Source organism: Silene latifolia, chromosome Y (genome assembly GCF_048544455.1).
Source record: "Silene latifolia isolate original U9 population chromosome Y, ASM4854445v1, whole genome shotgun sequence".
In the NCBI taxonomy this organism is placed as follows: Eukaryota; Viridiplantae; Streptophyta; class Magnoliopsida; order Caryophyllales; family Caryophyllaceae; genus Silene; species Silene latifolia.
In genome coordinates this window covers 199,702,163-199,711,570 of record NC_133538.1, presented here as the reverse complement: position 1 = coordinate 199,711,570, position 9,408 = coordinate 199,702,163, and the positions used below count along the sequence as shown (strand labels likewise).

At 36.2% G+C, this 9,408-nt stretch overlaps 2 long non-coding RNA genes across 2 annotated transcripts; one reads left to right on the top strand and one right to left on the bottom strand.

Moving 5' to 3' along the window:
• The first annotated feature begins 551 nt into the window (after positions 1-551).
• LOC141634391 (uncharacterized) lies at positions 552-9,104 on the top strand. The gene is made up of 5 exons (XR_012539116.1): positions 552-914; positions 1,786-1,911; positions 3,245-3,429; positions 6,810-7,884; positions 8,800-9,104. It is a non-coding gene; the product is annotated as an uncharacterized LOC141634391 (long non-coding RNA).
• Positions 5,017-6,071, bottom strand: LOC141634390 (uncharacterized). Its single transcript, XR_012539115.1, has 2 exons — positions 5,469-6,071; positions 5,017-5,364 (listed from the first exon to the last, which is right to left on the bottom strand). It is a non-coding gene; the product is annotated as an uncharacterized LOC141634390 (long non-coding RNA).
• Positions 9,105-9,408: the final 304 nt, after the last annotated feature.

Sequence of the window (9,408 nt, the reverse complement as noted above, 5' to 3'; positions counted from 1 at the left end):
AATTGCAATTATCATGCTCTCTATTAGTTGCAAAGTCTATAATCACAGGCAAAATTGTAGGAGTCGTTGTAAATGATTGGTTTGTGAACTTTTACTACCTACTCTCAAATATTAAGTAATTCCGCCGCGAAAATTAGATTATTAATAGTTAGAATAACAATCATAATTAGATTTTCTTGTGCACTTACTGGAGAAGTAAATAATAATAACATGGCAAACCCATTAACCAATTTCATTTTTTATTTAATTAATACTTTCTCGGTCCCAGTAAATAGCTTATAGTTGCTTTATACATGGGTAAATTAACAATTTATGTGACGAACAATTATCAATACAATTATCTTTTATGAACCTTCCTCTATCGAATTCTACCATGATATCAGAGCCCTTTTTAGAGGACTCTAAAGAAAAGACGATTCGGCTATAATCTATACAAATCAAGTTTATAAGATTAGTATAAGAGTTGGAGCATATAGCATAGTTATAAAGATAGAATTACGCACCAATGCAATGGGCATGCATTATAAGCATACCGCATGAGAGTTATCTAAAACCCTCTAAATGTATGAACTTGGGTAAATATGGAACAGTAGAGCAATGTTCCACGCTATACTCACGTGATGAACAACCTTTCTTGCTTTATCTCCCTCTTTCTTCTTTGTTTTTTCCCTGCTATTTGCTCTTATCCATTTCTTTTCTCCTCCTTTTCCCGCTTCTTCCTTCACTCTCTCCTCATAACTTGATGGCTTAATTTAATTTTTATTCTCCTATCTATGATCCATTCCTTTTCATTCTCCTGTGTTTAAAGTTTGATTGTTGATGCTCCATTATATCCATCAAGACGAGTCTCCTTTTCTGGTTTGCAGGTCATTTGGAATATTCACTGCTCGGAGATGTTTCTGGGGTCTTTCTATGTAAGCACGACATCGCTTTATTTATTGCGCTTCTCAGATGTGGTTAATTTATTTGCTAATTTTTTATTTCTTCGGGTGTTGCGTTTTCCAAATCGGGTTGATTTCAGTTTCCTCATTTTTAATTTACTGATTTCGATTGTTTGATTAGTGTATGTTTTTCAGTTGTTTTAGGTATGAAATGTGAAGATTTTCTGGGTTTTAATTATTGCTTGCTAAATTGAGTTGGTTTCCCTTAATTTTGTATTTGCGTTTTCCAAATCGGGTTGATTTCAGTTTCCTTGTTTATGGAAATTGTTTGCTTTTTTGTGTGTGTGTGTGTTAGTCCACACCCTCTCACTTATTCGTGTGTTAATTGTTCATGTATTGAGAAGTTGTGTTAATTGTTCATTTGGTAATTGGGGTTTCCGCCCATTGTTTTGAGTAATTCTGTACTGGGTTTCTTGTTGTGTATCAGTGTCATGTTCTTTTTAGGGAGATAAGCATATATAGATTGTGTTTTTTTAGTGTAATGGGAGGTACAAAGAGAAATATGATGCTGACGGGGTTGAATGCAGGTTATGAGTACCAGTGCTGATGACTTTACCAACTAAGCTAGCTACCAATGGTAGCATATGTCGATTGTGTGAAAGTGTAATTTTGACTGTTAGTTGGAGTATTATTGCAAGAAATAGTGTTTTCTTGGAATATTTGTGCTGAGAAGCATATTCAAGTGGTTTAAATGTCATTCTAAATAAGGGAAGAATTTAGGATGTAACTATGAGACAGTTGTGATGTGTATATATGTGCAGTGACGCTTTACAGTGAAAAAGTTTTACTGATGGTTAGTTTCAGAGTTTAAGCTATGATTGAATTGGTTATTGTTATTTTTTAGCCTGTAAGTACTGGAAGCTTTCACAGACAAATTGCAGCACCACTTATCCGACATCATCAAGCAGTGGACAGGAATGGCCGTGCGTTGCAACCTCTGTCGCCAGCGAGCTATAGCAGCTCTATGGAGGTATTAAATTTTGCCCCTCTGTATTTAGCGTAGGGTGTTTACCGGCACCTACCAGATTCCCAAATGTAGGTGTTTAACTACCAGATTCTCCCGATTATAACAAATCTGAAGGTTCTGCAGTTTTAACTCTATTGCGGGTATATGTCTTCCCTTTCGATAAATAAGAAATTCAATAAATTTCTTACTCGAGTTTTAGTCATTTCTGGTATTGATTTTCATTCTAAATTTTTAGAGAAACTAATAATTATAATTTCTGATTTAGATCATTTCTTACTCGAGTTTGGTAATTTCTGGAATTAGTTTTCATGATTAATTTCGTCTGTTGAGATTTAGAGTTTTCATCGCAAGTGTAGGCGGTGCGATGGTCAGATAATGCATTTATTGTGCTAGATTGTTGGTAAAGTGTGTGCTAAATGTGAATTTTCATTTAGTGTGAATGTTGAGGATAGTTGATTCATTGCTCGATCTAAATCTTTTCTACAGTAATTGTTTATGAATTGATACTTTCTTGCTTATTTGAAATCGTAATTAATGCTATAGGGGTCGGGGTTATGCACCAGTTGGAACGAGTCTGGAGAGGGGGTGTTGGTGTTAATCATTTTTTGTGTGCCGTAAGTGGCTCAGTGTCATTTAATGCGCAATATATAATGAATTAGGGTAGTCGGTTGCTGGTTTTTATTCGTTCTGTGAGATATATTGTGAGTTGTTTCCTTGACTTTTTGAATTAGTCGTTAATGCCTGAGTAGGGTATTCTTTGAGACGGTTAATAGCCAGCAGAAAAAGGGCCATGGGGAGGTTTAGGACACTGCCCTCTCAAGAACACCTCATCATTGGCAGTAGGCGCAAAAATAACATGGAGCAATGGTGAGGTGCTTGTGTAGTTTAGATCTTACACCTGACAAGCACCTGACCACTTTGAACACATGAGGATGATGGCGGCCCTAAATTATTCGGGGACCATTCGCCACGCTTTCCCCTGAACCATGATATTGCTTTGTTTGTTTCAGTATTTGTGGCCTTCTCTCTGTTTGGTCAATGTCTATCTACCTTGTGTGGACTATTTAACATTCAGGTGCCATGTTGCATCTTCTTTTGCTCATATTATTCGTCGTATCCTGAGCCCCTTATCTCACATTCGATTACAGTTAGGTGTGGTTGATGTTATGCTCAGAAAATGATGTAAAAGCTCTTTGGTTACATTTGTTTTTTTTTTTTTTACTTGCATCTTTTGATTCTTTTCTTTTATTTAATATATTGCTTTTAACTTCGAATTTTTGCCGTCTTTCATATACCATGTTTCGACTTTAAATGTTATTCATGTTTCGAGTTGTAGGTTTGAAGAAGTGGAGTTAGGTGCTGTAGCATGTACGACAGTTTATTGGAAGAATTAGTTTGGGTATCTCTCTCGCGGAATTCTGTCGGTAAATTTGTTGCAGTTGGAAAATTTGCGATCAGGCATAATAGCTCAACAAGTTTGTCATACTTTTTTCCTATTACAAAGTACCGGTCACTCGAAAGGTATAAGATGGTACCCATTTTTTTCAATTTTTTTCTATTTTTTTAAATCTCATTTGGTATATCTTGCTTATTGTAATTCTGGTCCATGGCACCAGCAATTCAGTGTGTTTTGCTCATTAGACGGGTATTTCTGTATACTTGTACTAAAGGTTGCTCAACTGTAGTGTATACCTTCGTCTTGCGCTTGTTCATTTCTGATGGTTTTGAATTAGGGCCTTGTATAATTATATCCATCCTCGATTTGTTGAATTATGGGTTAACACAATTTGTTTTTGGATTTATTGGTTACCCGATTATTTAAGGAGCTTGCAATTAGCGATGCCATGAAGCCTCACCGCCGTTAATCTACCACAGCCCTCACAATTCACAAAAACACAAACTTCAACCTCACGAGTCACGTGACCCGTGAGAGACACATTTCTTCTTGGGTAACAAAGATAGGTTAAAAACTGGACTCTAAGAGTATAATTACATGGGATAGGAAATCTGAACTCCTTTATAAAGGCATGGCACCAATTTCAACCCTTTTTTTTTTTTTACTTTTTTTTTTCTAAATCAATTTACATCTCTACAAAACTACTCCTATCTTTCTAAAAGTAGCTAAAAACCTTCTTTTTCCTTATCGGTACAAGTTACAATTTCCTACTTTTATTAATTGTTCATTCAAGCAGTAGTAGACTCAAAGATAAATAAAAAATTACACTAGGATGGTGGTATTCATACTTTCCTATTTATTTATTGGGTATTGCTTTTTCACATACGCCTTTTACTCTTTCACATACGTAATTTACAAGGTTACCCTTCTCATTTCTTCATCCTTTTCCCCAACAAATCAATTATTTCTCTCCCTTCCCTAATTCCCTTCACTCATCTCCATTAACCACCACACACCTCCATTAACCACCATCTCGCTGGCCGCACTCCCCACTCCCCGCCACTCCGGCCGACACCAGTCCCTGCTCCGACCTCGGCCAGCCACCCCTGCACCGGTCTCCCTTCCTCCTGCGACTGCCGCACTCCCCTCCCATCCCCCTGCGATTCCGAGTCCGGCTACCATCGCACAACCCTCCTTCCCCAGCCCACCACCGGCTACCACCGCCACCATTATTATTATTATTATTATTATTATTATTTACTCAAATTCGACAGTGTGAAAATGATTCTCTATGTTTTCATGCTAGTACTCTACTCTTTAGTTACAAGCCTCTATTATAATAATGACTTATTTTGCAGGAGTTCATTAAAAAAAAAAAAACGGATCAATATGGTTTTAAACAGCTGAGTAGATATTAATCATCAGCTTCGGCATTTGGTTGATATAGGTCTTGCTCCCAAAAGATGTAAACTTGATGAATTCAACATTAGGGTAGGTAATCAAAGTCTAGTCGGAGTTCTTTGGATTCAACGTTAAGATAAGAACCCTGAATGCATGCCTTGCTAATTAATCAATGAATTATCCTTTAGCGAATGTCGCACACTCAGAATTATCACAAGTCGTGCTGGCTTACACCTTATGACACGATATTACAGACTGTACCTCCTACACCTAACTTACCGAGTAAGCCCTGCTGGCTTTAATACGACTTGTAGTTCAATCCATACATCAAGAACTTGATATTGACTTTATCACTGTTCGGAACTACACATTTGTATTATCCGTGTACAGAAAGGGAATTACCAAAACAGATTATTTCTCAGGAACTGATTTCTACAAAAACAAAATGTCCCATTCTCCCTAACGAATAAATACAATTCGAAAAGGGTCTCTCTAATATTTTGTATCAGATAGCCGCAACATAAGTTGGATGTAAACGACGGCCACAGATTAAACTACGAGTCATTGTTAGACTGCCTAGTATAAGGCATGAACCTATGATCCTTTGCAGCATTTCTTCTCCTTTTCTTCTGAATAAAAGAGTTCAGCTTGCCAGTAGCCTGGTGGAAGATAATTCATTGATTAATTAGCAAGGCATGCATTCAGGGTTCTTATCTTAACCTCGACCACAGAGTGTTAAATTAAAGAAAATGAGTCCAAATACCTTGAGATCATTGTACTTATCGATGAGTCTTTGTTTTTGGATATCAGCTGCAAAAGTAAACATCATGAGCTTGTCAATTTGTGATATACTAGAGGTTATGAAGCAGATGAGACGGCTATGATTCAGTCATTTCCTTGTTTGTTTTTTTCTTTTTAGTGTGAAGGGAGCAATGAGTGCTTCCCCAGCCCACCCCTCCCCCGCACTGCCCTTCACTGCTCCGACCACCGACCACCACCCTGCACCATACTCCTGCTCCGACCGCCGTCGTCCACCATACTACCTGCTCCGAACACCACAGTCCACCGCACAAATCACTATGCCTTCCACCACCAACATAATTGATTATAAACCCAATTTTAGATCAAAATAATTAATAAGAAATAACCAACTTTTAATAATTGCTAAATAAATTAGTATTACTTCATTAATCGAAGAATTTGAAGAATTGTAATCCATTGTTCAAGTTTTAGAAGATTAGGTTTTAATTTTAGGAGAAGGGTATATAAAAAACCTAATTTGTTTAGATTTAGGAAAAGGGTAGAGTATGGAAATTTTATGAAAAAAAGTATGTGAAAGAGTAAAAGGCGTATGTGAAAGAGCAACACCGTTATTTATTTATGTAATTCTCATTTTTCTTAACAGAAGATCAGAACTTTAAAAATAGGACTACTATTTTCTAATTGGTTGTTTCCTTCTTGTGGGTTCATCTATGTTAATAGTTTCGTGGAGCAACTAGCTCAAACTTAGTTAATCTACCTATATGGACAATTCCAAGGATTAAGCTACTACCTTGCAGTTTTTTAAAATTACAATTCAGTTCTCAAATCAAACCATTGAAGTTATGCCCAAAAATCAAACCATTAACAACAATATCGAGCTTGAGTCTGAGCTGATTTTAATCAAATTAGACCATAACTTAAGCTCGATATGGCTTAGGCAAAAGCTCATGTGTGGGCTCGTTTATAAATTTCAAATTAAAGATACTATTTATAACTATGTATGTACAATATTAAATATACTTTATCTTGGTACGTATTTATATAATTATCCTTTTATACTGACCTGTACTTTGCTTTGTTTCAAACTCTGATACGTCTTTCAGTACATACTTTGTTTTGAACAATGGACCTTCAAGGAATATCATCTTCTCTTGATTTGCTTGTCAAGCTCTAAGATTATGTATACTATGTACAATTATTATATGTGTAGAACTTTGTTTCAGATGGCGTTATTTCTAATTTAAATATAGATACTCTTTTTATACGACAAAAATTCTTGCCAAGTATGCACTGGTGCTGGTTGTTGTCGTTTTCTACTGATTCTTTGTCACTATCCATTTAGGAGTATTACATTGATTATGGAGAGTGGAGAGGGATTTAATGCCTGGAGCTTAAATCCCAAAATTAAGTCAAAGAATTGACTGACAGAACCTGAACCTAATATGATTTCATTCACTGAGGCATGATTTCATTCACTGAGGCGGTTAGGCCTGCGAGCTCCAGGCATTAAATCCAAAGGCTATATTCAGTAGTTTACTTTTGAAGAAAGTGGCTCCACCTGCATTTTCATCTTTTGGTAGAAAAGCCAGACGTAAAATCATATACTCTGATTTTAATTTGTTTTGTTACACAATGTTCTCAGTCATTTATCAGTTGAATCGGATAGTGTTAAAGAAATCAGTCTTTTTGGATTTGACGCCAAACATGTAGTAGCTTAACAGAGTGATGTTGTCTTGGTTGCTAAGAGAGCTAGATGTTAGTTTGTGCAATAAACACTTGAGTGAAGCAAGGAAGAGTTGATCATGCTCCGGACCTATATTACTCGCTTGCAAGTGTCGGGGTATCGGATTAGGTTAATTTTTGCAGGGTTTTCAATTATTGGGTATAAAATTAATTGTCAAAGTGTTGAGTCGTGGAGAGTGGAGTGGTCTGAGTGCCGGACATGCTACACGTAACCAAAATGAAGTGTTGGAGTACCATCGTTGTGGACTTTTTAATAACTTAACAAAGAATTAGTTACTATAATAGTCTCATATTTAATCAAGCTTGTGAAAACGATGATTTAGAGTCAAAAGGATGAGTTTTTACACGGACTGCATTCTTTTTAGTATGGACACGAGGATGTACAACTTAACCTTAACGCCTTGCATGTGACGATAAATAGTTAGCTAAAGACTGATTGTATTACTGTGAAATTGAAAGAAAAAACAATGCTGCTAAGTATTATTGATCGATACATAGTTGACGGAGGAGAATGATGTAATTAATTACATTAATTGTTTTACCAGTATATCATCTCTTCGATTTACTTATAGGCTTACAACTCTAAGCAACTTTGTTGTGGTGGAGATCTCTTGACAAAAGATTACAATTTCAATCACAAGTTTACTTTATCACTGCCGAATGCTAATGGAATGGTATGCATTACTTCTCTCCTATCAGTCCTCTCATAGTTATGTGTTTCAGCAAGTGAAACACTTGCTGCATACGTCTTTATGCCTTCTCATGGACGAATGTTTGCTGTTGATTTGTCATAATAACATAACACTCTGATCCACATCAGTATTACTTTATGAAGTCTATTAAAATTGATTCTATTGGGCTTAATAGTGATTCAAGTATATGATATATTTGTCTCGTAAGCACCTTAGTAAATTTGTGCATTTTGTATTCATTTGTTATATAATATGTTGATGATTTATTCAGATTTCGGATTAGTGATTGGCACAGTTAATTCTGCCGGACATATTGCATCACAAATCCCAAAAATAGCGACTCCGCAATATCCTTTTTGGTTACTCAATAGCTTTTGGACCAAACTTTATCAGAGTATTTCATACAAATTGACCGAAAAACAATTTGTTTGATGTAATTACCCTTAAAAGTTAAAACATGAATATTTGGGCATAAATATTTTCTCTGCTTCATGAAACAACAAATCTCTAGAATTAAATGAATACTTCTAGCCAGCAACACACATCTAATCATTGAAGCAATTATGGCATGTATAGGATGGGAGAGAGGGAGAAAGAGAGATGGGGAATGTGTGTAGGGGGAAGAAGGGAGGTGTAAAGAGTTCGAGCATGGTTTTAGTCATATTAAGATTGAGAGATGGAGAGGGAGTAAGAGAGGCATGGATGGATGAATGGGGAGGAGGAGGTATAGAGAGTTTGTGTTTGGTCATGTTCAGATTGAGAAGGGAGGTTTGGAGAGGGAAAGGGAAGGAGAGCGTCTGTGTTTGTGTTTGGCTTTGTTGAGATTACGTTCTTTAGTTTTGAAAGTCAAAAGTTTGCTTCATATGCTTTTTTAACTGTGTTGATTGTTGGTATCAGGAGAAAGGCATTCATTTGAAACTGATGGCCAAATATGAAAAGAAAATAGACGGGTTGAGCCAACAATGCCAACGCAAGACGGATGAATGCTATCAAGCTTTGATGTCCTAAAAGAGTGGTCTTTATGCAACTGATATTGATTGTTATAATAGGAGAAACTTAATGCAACTGATATTAATTGTTAAACTAGGAGAAATTTGTTTTACGCTTGTGTATCATTTGATCTGTATGACGAGTTTTTTTAAAGGAGTAAGCACTTCATTTTTCTTGCCATGATTTGGAGCTCATATCCATGTAGACTCTTACCTAAGAATCGTAAATTTAGGAGCGCTGGAAATTAAAGCTCACATCCTTTTCTGTTATCGTCTTGGATTATACGCATTTTACGCAAGCTTTATAGTTTGAAAAAGACGGATATGGCCTTGGAACTCCGCACGCATCGCACACGGAGGAACAACTAGTTAAATTAAAACACGTCAAAGATAATAACAGTAATAACCATATACTCCGTAATCCATATATAAGAGCAATAGCTTATAGTATCAAGAGTGTACGGAGTATACATCTTCATCAGTATTCGTGTCCATTAATATTGCCCTGCTTAAGTAA